Source organism: Gorilla gorilla, chromosome 11 (genome assembly GCF_029281585.2).
Source record: "Gorilla gorilla gorilla isolate KB3781 chromosome 11, NHGRI_mGorGor1-v2.1_pri, whole genome shotgun sequence".
Taxonomy (NCBI): Eukaryota; Metazoa; Chordata; class Mammalia; order Primates; family Hominidae; genus Gorilla; species Gorilla gorilla.
Window position 1 is genome coordinate 142,397,498 of NC_073235.2, and position 13,840 is coordinate 142,411,337.

A 13,840-nucleotide genomic window follows, 5' to 3' on the forward strand; every position below is an offset into this window, starting at 1 on the left:
TGTGTGTATGTTTCTGTGTGCATGTGTGTATATGTGTGAGTGCGTGTATGTGTGTGTATGTTGGTTCAGTGTGCATGTGTGTATGTATGTGAGTGTGTGTGTATGTGTGGGTTTGTGTGTGCATATGTGTGAGAGTGTGTGTGTGGGGGGGATAACAGAAAACATTTGGAAAGTGAGGGAAAAATCGTAAGAGTAGAAACATTTTTCTTAAAAGCAAGAGCAGCACAGACACCAAAGCCGAGAGGGAATGGGTGTTGCTCAAAGGGGTCACTGGGCACAAATGTGAGCCCATCTTATGTTATTCTCTTGGGACATGGGGACCTGAACTGGGGGAGTTCCCGGGGACTCTCAGTGCTCCCTGCCCCAGTTACTACCTGGCCCTGCAATGTTGGAATTTGCGAACAGGGTTTCAGTGAGGAGCAAACAACCAGTGTGAGATCTAAAACCCTCTGGGCTGGACGCCCGCTACGGGAGAGCTTGTTGAAGAAGGAGGTTCCAGCCTCTCAGGGGCCTTAGAACACGGGCCCTGCAAAGCCTGGCAAACCTAGAGGACCCTGTGTCTGGCTTTCCTGAAAGGATCACAGTTTCGTAAGCAAAGAGCTGACATTCGCTGGCCAAGGGCTCGCTGTCGTTCCTGTGAACGTCACGTCTAATTCCATGATCCGTCATGCGAAAGGTTTTGACCCCGGCCAGCGGTTCCTCCAGTGAGGCTGAACTTGACCAGATGTGAGTGGGCACTCCGCCCACTTCCCTGAAAACACATCAGATCAAATTTCACAGCCCCGCTGTTACTTGTTAATTCTGTTTTTGATTTGTGGCTCTTATTTGACTTTCAGATGAACTTAATAATTGCTTTAAAAGGAGAATTGGAAACACTACACAAGTGGCTTTGTGTTGCTCCAGGCCATCCCAGGCTTTGGGGTTCTTCTTTCCACAGCCACGGGTGTGTTTTGAATCACAGCTGCCTGCCTGGCCTGCCAAGTGGTGGTTCTGAGCTGAGAGAGAGACCTTCTCTCTCACTTTCTTGGTGCCACATAAGCAGGGCAGCTGCTCTGCAAGAAAGGGGCACAGCCGTTCACAGTCACACCAAAGTGTTTCTGGCAGCACGTGGACTTGACATCCCTGGGCCCAGTGTCTTGCTTTCTGGGATTTTTTTTTCTTTTCAGGGAGAAGGAGACGCAGGCACAGCCCACATTCTCAAGCCCACATCCTGGCTCCTCCACACCAGGCACCTGAGAAGTTCAACTCACACCCAAGTTCCACCTGAGCTGGGCTGGTGGTCAGGGCCTGGAGTGAGGAACGGGCTCTGAGTCAGACCTCCTGGGTTCCCCACATGCCCCTGACTCGTCCCAGGTGCCCTATGTTGTCTGAACCTCAGTTTCCTCATCTGTAAAACTGAGATCTCTCAGCACGGAGACAGCCCATGGATGGGGGTGGCAGTGCCTGGCAGATTGCAAGCTTTTAATCAACATTAGCAAATAAAAACAAGAATGATGATGGCAGTAATTGACATTTAGACATGCTGTGACGTTGACAGTACGGTGCTACCCTCTGACCACTACAGCAGACCCCTGAGGACGTGGGCGATGCATCCTGTTCTGCGCAAGGACACCGAGCTGGGCCAGGGTGACAACTCGTCCTGGGCCCCGGGTGGGCGGGCGGCAAGGCAGGATCAATGCTGAATGTTTGCACCTGGGCCCAGCTGACTATCACTGCGGACCCTCAGGCTTCTCTCGCTGCCTCCCAGAGGCGCAGGCCTGAACTGATGCCTGGGGAGCCGTGTGAGGTGTGCGGCCCCAGGACGTCAGGGCCTGTGAGACCGGGCACCGCGGCTCCACCGTTTCGTTGGTTAGGGCGTGCCACACAGCATCACTGGCAAGGGCGTGAGGGGGCCGAGGAAGGCAGCTGTCTCCACAGGAAAGGTGGCTTTTCTGGATGATGTTATGTTTTGTTTTCCACATAAATTAAAATACAGGTGGGAGAGGATTGAGCTAGGTGAGATGATTTGCTGAGGTCACACAGATGTAAACAGCAGGGCCAGGATTGAACAGGAATCTTTCTAGCCCTAAAGCACATTTCAAAGACTTTAAGATGCCCTCAATTTAAAGACAGAGCCCTGAGGATTTTCCAGGGAAAAAAAATTCCCAAACAGAAACATGACTACATGAACTACACACACTATCTGAAGACACATCAGAAGATCTGAAAACAGGAAGAAAAGGATTTGCGACTTCCAACTGGGAAAACGGGATATATGTGTGGCATAGAGACATTAGCCTATACTCAGCCATCTCCCTTCTCCTGGCCCTGCCACTGCCTGGGACAGGTACTGAAAGAACCCCAGGATCTCAGCTTAGGCAAAGTTACATTAATTAGAAGTGCTTGGGCAGGGAAGAGTGGAGGAAAGGCCGTGAACTTGGAAGGGGGAAGCAAAGGTTTTGTGAGAGCTGTACTCAGAGCAGCCAGCTGGGTGCCCATTCATCCAGGTGACTGTCCATCCAGGTGACCATCCATCCAGGTGACGGTCTAGCTGGTTGACAATCCATCCAGGTGACTGTCTAGTCGGGTGACCATCAATCCAGGTGACCATCCATCCAGGTGACTGTCTAGCCAGGTGACCATTCATCCAGGTGACTGTCCATCCAGGTGACCATCCATCCAGGTGATGGTCTAGCTGGTTGACAATCCATTCAGGTGACTGTCTAGCCGGGTGACCATCTCTCCAGGTGAACATCCATCCATCCAGGTGACTGTATAGCCGGGTGACCATCTATCCAGATAACCATCCATCCAGGTGACTGTCTAGTCAGGTGACCATCTATCCAGGTGACCATCCATCCAGGTGACTGTCTAGTCAGGTGACCATCTATCCAGGTGACCATCCGTCCAGGTGACTGTCCATCCAGGTGACCATCCATCCAGGTGACCATCCATCCAGGTGACTATCTAGCCGGGTGACCATCTATCCAGGTGAACATCCATCCAGGTGACTGTCTAGCCAGGCGACCATCCATCCAGGTGACCATCCGTCCAGGTGACTGTCCATCCAGGTGACCATCTATCCAGGTGAACATCCATCCAGGTGACTATCTAGCCGGGTGACCATCTATCCAGGTGAACATCCATCCAGGTGACTGTCTAGCCGGGTGACCATCTATCCAGGTGACCATCCGTCCAGGTGACTGTCCATCCAGGTGGCCATCCAGCCAGGTGACTGTCCATCCAGGTGACCATCCATCCAGGTGACTATCTAGCCGGGTGACCATCTATCCAGGTGAACATCCATCCAGGTGACTGTCTAGCCGGGTGACCATCTATCCAGGTGACCATCCGTCCAGGTGACTGTCCATCCAGGTGACCATCCAGCCGGGTGACTGTCCATCCAGGTGACCATCCATCCAGGTGACCATCCATCCAGGTGACTATCTAGCCGGGTGACCATCTATCCAGGTGAACATCCATCCAGGTGACTGTCTAGCCGGCTGACCATCCATCCAGGTGTCCGTCCAGCCAGGTGATTGTCTAGCGAGGTGACCATCTAGGTGACTGTCTAGCGGGGTGACCGTCTATCCAGGTGTCCGTCCATCCAGGTGACTGTCCAGTTGGGTGGCCATCCCCTGCACCTGTAAACCACATGAAACTGTTCACCTCATGGGGTGTCCTGAGGACACGATGAAGCCACGGACATGGGAGGATTGAACCTGAGCTGGCAGGAGTCACCTTGGGGTTTGCTCATTGAGTCTGGATTGGGAAAAATAAGCAAAAGCAAACAAAGCACATGCACTCAGGCGGAGCTGGACTCCTTCTGCCCAGAGGGCTTGGCTGGGCAGGTCTGTAGAGTCGGAGGATGAACAAGGAGCCGCTGCTCCGCCACGGCCTCCACAGCCCTTCCTCTCCTTGCAGCCGGGCCATGCATCCCTTCCATCCCTTTCCCATTAGACACTTTAAAGTGGTTCCAGAGTTGGATTTCAGCTGTGAAACCACAGTGCCCCAACCTAGACTTCGCCCCACGCCGGTGCCTTCTGGAAGGGAGAATGCACCGGCCCGGCCAGGGTTTCCATTCAGATTGGACTCCTGCCTGGTCTCAGTCCTGATCCAGGATTTCAAAAAAGGAATCTGTCCCCAGAAGAACTGCAGGTCAGACCCTCTCAATGTGAGGCTGCCCACAACATGGGTGCTGGCATTGGGGAGGCTTGAAGGGGAGCTGAGGCATGGGCAGACCCTCTTGATGTGAGGCTGCCTGCAACAGCAGTGCTGGCATTGGGAGATTTGGAGGGGAGCTGAGGCATGGGCAGACCCTCTCGCTGTGAGGCTGCCCGCAATAGCGGTGCTGGCATCAGGAGGTTCGGAGGGGAACTGGGGCATGGGCAGACCCTCTCAGTGTGAGGCTGCCTGCAACAGCGGTGCTGGCATCGGGAGATTTGGAGGGGAGCTGGGACATGAGCCAATGGTGACCCCATGACAATGCGGCCGGGTTTAGAGCTGGCATGCCCCTTCCCTTGTGTCAGGAGATGGCCTTGGACTTGGGGAGCAGGGCCTCTGGAGCACCCTGGTGCTGGCTAAGGGCCTCTGAGGCTGGCCCAGGCCCGAGAGGAATTCAAGATGGCCAAAGAGATGCAGAGGCTGGGCCTGCCCTGGCCGGGGCCCCCTTCTGCTCTAGGGAACAGACTTAGACGAGGGGCCGACCCACAGTTATTGATTCAAAAAGTAACCTCGGCCCATGTGGGGATGGTGCCATTTCTGGGTTTTTTCCCTTTATGTGGAGACAAGGAAAGGGCAGAACAATCGTGGAAAAATTCCAGGAAATAATTTTCAGTGTGTGAGTCCTTCAGAGAGGCATTTTCTTCTGAGTAGCAGCTTCCTGCTCTCAATAGAGGCCCCGTCAGGGTCCCAGGGACCCACTCTGGGTCTTCAGCACCTGCGTCTGAGACCTGTGATAGGGAGTGAGCTCTGCAGTGATGTCCGGGGAGCTGTTGTCTCTGGGAATTGCCTTCAGTCAGGTGAAGCTGCCTTGCCCCGGGCTACACCCCTGCCTGGGGGGCAGCTCTTGGCCGGCGATGGACCCAGAGCCACCCCCACATTGGGCTGGGGCAACCCCAATGCACCCTCACCGGATTTCAGAGGCCTCTGTCACCGTGATGCAGCAGCCCCATTCTCCCTGCCCCACCCAGGCCCTGGTGTGATCAACGATTCACAAACCTCTCTCCTCAGAGTCTAACCTAAGATGAGGATCCGCCCCAGCAACCTCATCTCATTTATTCTTTTGATTAATTTATATCAAAAAGAATACTGTTCAGAGGGGCACGTGAAGCTTTTCGTCTCATCAGCACCGGAGAGCATTTCCACTCCAGAAAGGGCCTGAGAGGTGACGTAGTCCAAATCCCCAGTGTTACAGAAACTGAGGCCCAGAGAGAGTGAGTCGCTCCGGGGACACCTGGATTCTGGAGCCTGCTCCTGCATATACAGGTGGGGGCTGGGGGCTTGGACGTGTTGGGGCTGCCCTGCAGAACAGGAAATGGGTGGTCCAGGAGATGTCAGAAGCATGGGACCCTGGACTGAGACCACAGAGGCAGAGAGATGTCCCCACAGCCTGAGAGGTGCGGAAAGCGCCTGTGGAGCCATCTGGTCTGTCACAGCTCCACAGGGCCAGAGGGCCCTGCTCCCGGGATAGGCAGGCAGGATGAGAGCCCGGCAGCACCGGGCCACACACTGCACCGTGTGTGGATGCCTGGAGCTGTCAACAGCCCGTCAGCAGATCCGTCTCAGAGGAGTCCAGCACCTGCCCACAGTCACGCAACTGGGGATGGATGGAGTTGGAATTTGGACTGGACTGCTGACCTTCGAAGCTGATGGCTGCACCCCACACCATTCAGGTGGGGTCATGGAGCTCTGGAGGGCTCCACAGCCTGGGGAGGGCTCCCTATCCAGCTGCCTCCTTGTTCCCCACAATAGCTGAGGGAGGCAGCCCCAGCCTTGAGGTGCAGGGGGAGTTCCATGCTCAACCCCACAGCTAAGGGTGGTGGCCTGAGGGTCCTTGCAGGCCTCAGTGTCCGGGTGTTGGCTGTAGCAGAGGACACACCTGGCCCTGCAGGAGATGTGGTCAGTGATGGTGCATCTCTGTAGGCTGAGTGACCTGGCCCCATTCAGGTGGTACCTGAGCCTTGGGGGGTGACCCGCCTGCCCACATCATCAGGCAGGCCCCAGAGAGGGCAGCAGCTCCATGTGCATGACAGCACTCGGCCCAGTGGGGATGGCCAAATTCCAGCTGAGGTGACACCATGCCCTCCCATGAGAAATACCTGGACACTGGGGCATTGAAGGGTGGGGAGGGGCGCTGAAGGGCTGGCACATGGGGGAAGGCGGCTGTCATTCTCCTGTCTGGTGTGTGATAGGGCCACGGAGTGAGGGCTGGGCATCGGAGGGGCACGGCCTCCTGCTTTCCAGCTGGCAGAAGGTGGACAGGGACGGTGGCCAGCACAGACGAGGGGCAGGTGGAGAAGGCGGGCGCAGCAAAGTGGACAGATTGTGGCCCATGCCTCTAATACATGGAAGGGACAGGAGAGACACGTGGACGCTTCCAAGCTGGAGGTCTCTTCTCAAGGGCTGGGACTTGTGTGTCCAGAAAGCCTCCTGCTCTGTCCTAGAACTGCAGCCCAGGGATGCGTTTGCCTTGCAGGTCCCGCTGGGGGCCCAGAGAAGCACGCACAGCCTGAAGGCCCTGGGAGTGGCTGCTGGGCCCAGGACAAGGCTTTCATGAGGATGTCAGGCCTGCTTTCCAGGGCCAACTGCCAGCTCCACAGTGGTACCTCTTGCACCCTGTGGTTTGCATCCCTTAGGAAACGCCCTGCCCTCTACTGTACTTGTGGAAACTGCTTTCAGGGGACATTAAAGGTGGCAGAGGACTAAAGGGCATGAGGCTGTAGCACACTCCCCTGGATGAGTCCCAGCTGCCCTGGGACTTGGGAACTGCAGTGCCTTGCCCCAGGGTCACCAGCTGTCAGGTGCAACACTGGGACCTCTAGACCTCCAACTCCAGGCTCCTCTGTGGCTCTTCCAAGTCGTCCTGCCCAGAACACTGAGGGGGCACTGCCCACCTCCTGATTGCTCTTGCCCTAGGCACCAGGCCCCTGCTTGTGCAGCTGTGTGTGAGTGAGCATGTGTAAGTGTGTGTGATCATGTGAGTGAGCAAGTGTGTGTGTGACTGTGCATGTGCATGAGCGTGCATAAGTGTATGAGCATGTGTGTGTGCATGTGTGCGTGTGTGAGAGTGCATGTGAGTGTGCATGTGAGCGTGTATGAGTATACTTGTGTGTGTGCATGACTGCATGAGTCTGCATAAGTATGTGAGCATGTGTGTGCATGAGCATGAACGTGCATGTGAGCATGCGTGTGTGAGTGTGTGTGTGAGCATTGTGAGGGTACGTGTGCAAGTGTCCATGACTGCATGAGTGTGCATAATGTGTGAGCATGTGTGTGCATGTGCGTGAATGTGCATGTGAGTGTGCATAAGTGTGTGAGCATGTGAGTGTGTGTGAGCATTGTGAGTGTAGGTGTGTGTCCGACTGCATGAGTGTGCATAAGTGTGTGAGCATGTGTGTGCATGTGCGTGAACGTGCATGTGAGTGTGCATAAGTGTGTGAGCATGTGTGTGTGAGCATTGTGAGTGTATTTGTGTGAGTGTCCAGGACTGCATGAGTGTGCATAAGTGTGTGAGCATGTGTGTGCATGTGTGTGAGCGTGCATGTGAGTGTGCATAAGTGTGTGAGCTGTGTGTGCACGTGTGCATGTATGTGAGCATGCATGTGAGCATGCATGTGTGTGAGCATGTGCGAGTGTACGTGTGTGAGTGTACATAACTGCATGAGCTTGCATGAGGGTGTGTGAGTGTGTGTGAGCGAGCTCAGTCGCCAGCTGAGCAGCATCTGCAGTCACCTGTTTGGGTCCTGGAAGGGGTCACATGCTTAGGTCCTTGTTGGCTTCACCTGCCTGGTGGATGGTCCTGGTGTGGATGGGTCTTCTTTTGGGGTCCCTAAGCTATTGTGCCACTTCTTGGGCGCTTGCTCCTCAGCTCTTGCCCGTGTTTTGCTCTGCTCTGCCATGCTGGGCTGGGCTGGGCCCTGCAAACCCTGTCTCTCCTTAGCCAGCTGCTCCAGGAGGCTGTGCCGGGAGAACTCACCCCGCCTATCTTGGCTTCTCTGAGCCTCTCCCCAGGAGCTCCTCTTGGCCGAGTTTAAGCCTCAGGAAGGCTGAGCTGCCGCTGTGTCCCCGCTCTGTTGGAAGGAGACCTTGTTGCCCTGAGAATCCCGGGGCCAAGGACTGGGCTCAGCAGGGAATTTTCTCCCCAGGAGCCAGGTGGGCATCTGCAGGTGTTTGCCTGCAGGGACTTGGCTAAAAGGAGCCATTGAGAGGTTGGGTTAATTGGCATCTTCCCACCCACCTGTAGGAGTTTTCTGGAGTGGGGTGCTCTGTAGGAGGTCATGACGCTCATTTTCCCCTTGTTAATACATCGCTGACTTAGCCTACCTGGGGAATGTGGGGTTGGCCCACTGTTTCCCAGCCATACCTGGGAATGTCTCGATCTGTGCCTTTCTGCCCCCAGATCCCAGTGCTTCTGCTCCTCCCACTCCTGCCAATTGTGTGGGCACCCGACGCCTGTCTCCCCGCTGCCAGGAGAGGCTGATGCAAGTGGAGACAAGGCAGAGACAGGAGGAGGCCCCGAGTTTACAGCAGGTCAACAGCCCTGGGCAGTTACAGTCAGTCAATTGTGCCCACAGGTGCCATGCAGAAACCTACCTGCAGTTCCGCCCTGAGTCCAGATGAGACTGCAGGAGCCTTCCCGGGAGAGGCGCTCATTTACCCAGAGGCTCTAGAATGGGGAGCAGGTTGCCTCAAACAGGCTGATGGGAGTGACTAGGCAGTGGGCACCAGGGGAGCCTGAGGAGGGAAGGGACACCTCTACCCTTGTGGGGCCATCTGAGTTGCCACATCACACAGACCCTGAGCATAGAGGGCAGTCCTGGGAGGTGTAGGGAGCTGGCAATTAGGCTACATCCATCCCTGCCTTTAGCGCTCCGGAGCAGCTGGGGCCTCTCCTGATGCTAATTACAGGAATGTTAGCCCCAGCTACGGGGTGCCAGCACCCAGCAGGCCCTCTTCGTCCTGTGGCTACAGCTGCCTCCACCTTGGTGCAGCTTCAGGAGGGAGAAGGCGAGTGAGGGAGGAGCGGCGTCCATGCTGGCCAGAGCGCCGGAGTCCTGCCCACTATGTGGGCCATCAGGTGACAAGATCCTGCCAGCACCAGCGTGCGTGTGGACCGGCCATTTGCATCTTTGTGGTGCCTGGTGTGGATGACTTCATGGACCGCTGCCTGGGTCCCAGATGGGGTAACCTGCCTGGGTCTGGAGGAGGTCACTTGTCTGAGACCTGGATGGGGCCACCTGAGTCTGGATGCAGCCTCCAGCCTGGGCCTGGGTGGGGTTACTTGTTTGGGTCCTGGAAGGGGTCATATGCCTAGGTCCTTGTTGGGTTCACCTGCTTGGTGGACAGCCCTGGTGTGGAAGGGTCTTCTTCCTGGGTCCCTAAGCTACCGTGACTCTGCTGCCTGTTCTATGATGGGTGCTCTTCCAGCTGGCTCCAAGGAATCCTCCTCACCCTGGGGTGAGAGCTGAGCATTTGACCTCACAAACTGAGCCCTGCAAAAGGCCTCTCAGACATGGGGGCCACCCCCCTGCAGGGGCACTCCCGTCGGCTCCTCTGGGTCAACTGTTCACCCAGAGGGCAGCACTGTGACCAGGACTCAGGGACTGGGTGAATCTGCCCCTGTACGTGACAGTAAATTGCAGACGAGCCCGCAAGCCTGTTCCGGAGCCTGAGCAAAGAGGAACAGTTGTGTTTAAAGAAAGACTTGGCCTGTCGGAGGGGTGGTGCTCAGCTTGGGAATGAGGAATGTGAAGAGCCCGCCTGCGGCTCGTGTGGGGAGGGTGCTCTTGGAGACGGGGCCTCCAGCACCTCTTCCCCAGGGAACACAGAGGCACTTGCTCGTCTCTTGGCAGGCTCAGGGCCCACAGCTGAGATCAGGGCTGTGCCGACCTGGACACAAGCCCGTGAGGACAACACAGCCCCACTGCGACCCCCATCAGCTGGGCAGACATCAGAAGACAGTAATGCAGCTCCCCGCAATGCGGCCTGCCCGTGAGGTAAGGGAGGTCTCAGGGACACCTGGCTCCGCCACAGCGACGGGGAGCTTCTCCATGGAAGTGACTCCCATCTGAAGTCCCACCCATGGTCTGCTGTAATTCTGCCCCCACATCAGCACCATGGCCTTCCAAGCCTGTACGTCAGTCTCCTGAGTTTGGCTGATGAGTCTGACCTGAAAGACAGGGCCTGGCTCTCAATCTGTGGGAGGAGGTTCAGCCTCTGAACCTGCAGGATTGAGCCCTTGGGTGTCGAGGCCGTGCTATGGTCAAGCATGTGATGAACACGCCCAGAGTAGCAGGGGCGGCAGGCCCCGGGGTACAGCTGCTGGTGTTCAGGCATAGCGGGTGGCCAAGGCCTGTCTTGCCCTGTGGGGCCCACGGCCTCTGATGGTCAGCACTCCCTGTGCAGCAAGCAGCTGGCCCACACCAGCCCTCCTCTGTCAGCCCCTTGGCTGGCCGGCCTGGCCTCCCCATCCTGCAGTGAGAAGGCGGAGGCCGCGTGGCCCCAGGTGTGTGCCAAGGCTGAGATTCCCAGTCCTCTCTGCCTCCCCGTGCATCCAGGGCTGGAGCCATGATGCAGGCTGAACCCCGAGGGAGGTGCCCACCCCGTCTGGCTCAGTGCCCTCTGCAGTTCGTGAGGGCTCAGGACATTGTCTGACCATGGTGCTTGTTTTACCAGGCACAGGTCTGAGATAGACAGCAGAGGAGCACACACGGCTGGAGGGCATAAGCCAGCAAGGAAGTTTTCTTGCTTCATTTTACCCGGGCCTAACGAGCCGTCTGCCACTCACCAACAAAAGCCCAGTGTTCCCAGACAGGCTCGCACCTGCTGGGAGGGCCAGGTCCTGTGCAGGGCAGAGTGCTTCTGTGCCGAGCCCCGAGGGGCCCACTGTGCTTCTGGAGGGGAGGTTATGGGGAGCCAGCACCCGACAGGCCATCCTCATCCTCTGGCTGCCTGAGCCCCTGGCCAGGGCACCCATTTCTCACAGAGAGCACCCTCCACCCGGATGCAACATCAGGTGGGTGTCGGGTGAGTGAGGAGAGAGTGCAGCCGGGCCAGAGCAGCAGAGTCCTGTCTGCCATGTGGGTCACCAGGTGACAGGGTCCTGCTAGCACCTGCGTGTATGTGGTCCAGCCGTTTATCTTGGGTGAGCTCACCTCCACCCACACCCTCACCCCTGGGCTCCTTGCACCTGCCCTTTCTTATTGTTCAGTGGCTGCCTCAATGATGGGCCGCTGGTGCTTCCCGGACACCTTGCAGATGTCCATTCATCTGACCCCTAGGACAACCCACACTCTCATTACCCAATTCTACAAACAGGCAGCTGGGGCTCAGAGCAGCCGAGGCCCTCCCCACCTCAGGCTGCTCACCTGTGGAACAGGCTCACAGCACTGGCCTCAGAGGGCCACTCAGAGCAATGGCAAGCAGGAGCACTCCACAGCCTTGCGGGCAGCGCTGCAGCTCCACGTCTGCCTGAGCATCCTGGCGTCTGGGATTGAAAGGGCTGAAGAGCCTGCCTGTTTGAGGCTCCTCCCCGCGATGCCCCCACCCTGTGATTTTCAAGGGCAATGAGTGGAGGGGCACCTTGGCTTTGCAGGACGCCCAGCTGGGCACAAACGCAAAGGAGCCAGGTGTCCGGTGGGCTTCCCGTCTTCCTGGCTGCTCTGCAGAAGGGAGCCAACAGGCAGTGACTGCTTTAGCATCCAACTCTGTCCTGGGCCTTTGAGTTCAGCACCAGCAAGTCCAGCTCTCCTCCTCCTCGCGGCGTAGCTCTGGCGGCGCTCCATCAGTGCTGGTGGAAAGGGTCCCAGGAGGATGACTGGGGCTGAGGTCGGCCATCACGGGCCTGCTCCCTGTGCACAGGCAGGGACAGTTGTCTGAGAGGCACTGGGCTGTCTCTGCCGAGCCCCGGCCCCAGCACGCGCTCTCCCGGCCGGAACTGTTACTACGCAGGAGGGGAACATGCGTGTGTGTGGAGGGGGACCTGTGAGCGGAGGATGTAGAGAGACAGCTGAGAACTGTGAGACAGCGCCAGTCCCCAAGGCCCCACTGGCTGTGCAGAGGTTAGAGGTGCTGCCGTGTGGTCCCGTCTCATGGAGACAGTGGCCGTGCTCCTGACCCCAGGCCAGTGCCTGCAGCCCCTTCCTTCCTTGCCTGCCTGATCACACAAGCATTAGCAAGATGATTCTGCTCCTGTCTTGAAAAGTGTTCTTTCAGCATGGACCTCTGTCTGTTACATTCAGAAACGACGTGACTCTCATCACCCATGAAACGACATGACTCTCATAACCCATGAAACGATGTGACTCTCATCAGCCATGAACCGACGGGGCTCTCATCACCCATGAAACGACGGGACTCTCATCACCCATGAAACGACGGGGCTCTCATCACCCATGAAACGCGATCATTACTGGGCAGTTTTCTCCCCTCTCCAGCACAGACCCAGCCACGGGCCAGGAGGTTGATCAGGCTCAGAGGGTTGATCTAATCTCACAGGGGCAGTCTGGGGCTGGCGTTCAGGTGCCATCGGGCATAGGGCTGAGGTGTGAAGCAGCTTGTGAATTCACTGGCTGAAACCAGTTCTGCCCAGACCTTCTCACCAGATCAAGACCTTCCTGCGATTTTCATTTTGTCACACTCAGCATCAGTTTTTCAAACTCTTGGGTCCTTAACGTTCCTAATGCCCTGCCTGACAACTGCCTGACACCTGCCCATTGAACGTTCCCTTATGTTGAGAAAAAGGTCGGAGAACCGCCAACGCGGCCGGGAGACCAGGCCAGGTGGGTCGGGCCCCTGGAGCTCTGGGTGGGCTCAGTCTCCTGCCGGACCTGGGGCCTGCTGTGGGTGGGGGAGGCTCCAGCCCACTCCGAGGGTCCCCTGGGGGGCTGCGGGGTCTAACCTGAGGGCGGGGCTGTCTGAATCCCAGGGGAAGCCTGTCAGGATGCCAGGGCACCTTCGGTCCTTCGTACGTGGGGAAACCTGGCCTCTCACAAGTGCTTCCCCTGCTGCTGGGGCCGGAGGAGCACCGGGTGGGGCAGAGGGAGGCGGGGTGGGGCCACCTCCTTTCCAGTCCTACCTTTGAGCTGTGTGACTTTGAACGGCAGCTCAGCCCTTTGGGACAGTCCTGCTCGTGGGGTGGGGTTGAAGGGGATCAGGCCAGTGGGTCTTTGGAGACACACCCTGTCCCAGGGCCTTCTGGCAGAGAGGTGGTGAGGCTGTGGGCAGGGAAGTGCTACCTGAGGAGGAGGACGGGTCCAACTCCCAGCCCCAAAGCCTCAGGCAGGCACTGCCACAGGTGAGCATAGGCCCTGCCAGGCCGGTCAGCTCTGAGCCATGTGCCAGAGGCCAGGGCAGCCCTCGGGGTGACAAGGGAAAGGGGTTCTCAGCTGGGGTGCCTTTGCTCAGGGGTTCCACCCTGACCCGCTGACACTCCACTTCCCGGGGTCCTTGGGGATGAGAACTTCCCTGCCTGGGATCATTGCTGCTGGCGTTGGAAGAGACCGTGTCATTAAAGCTCTTTCTTGATCCCTGGGTGAGGTAGAAAGATATCTGGGGGCCTGGGGCAAGGCTGGATTTACAGGGTGGTGGGCCGGACTCACGCTGGAGCTTCCTCCAGTGGTGCAGGAAGCCGAGGTGCAGG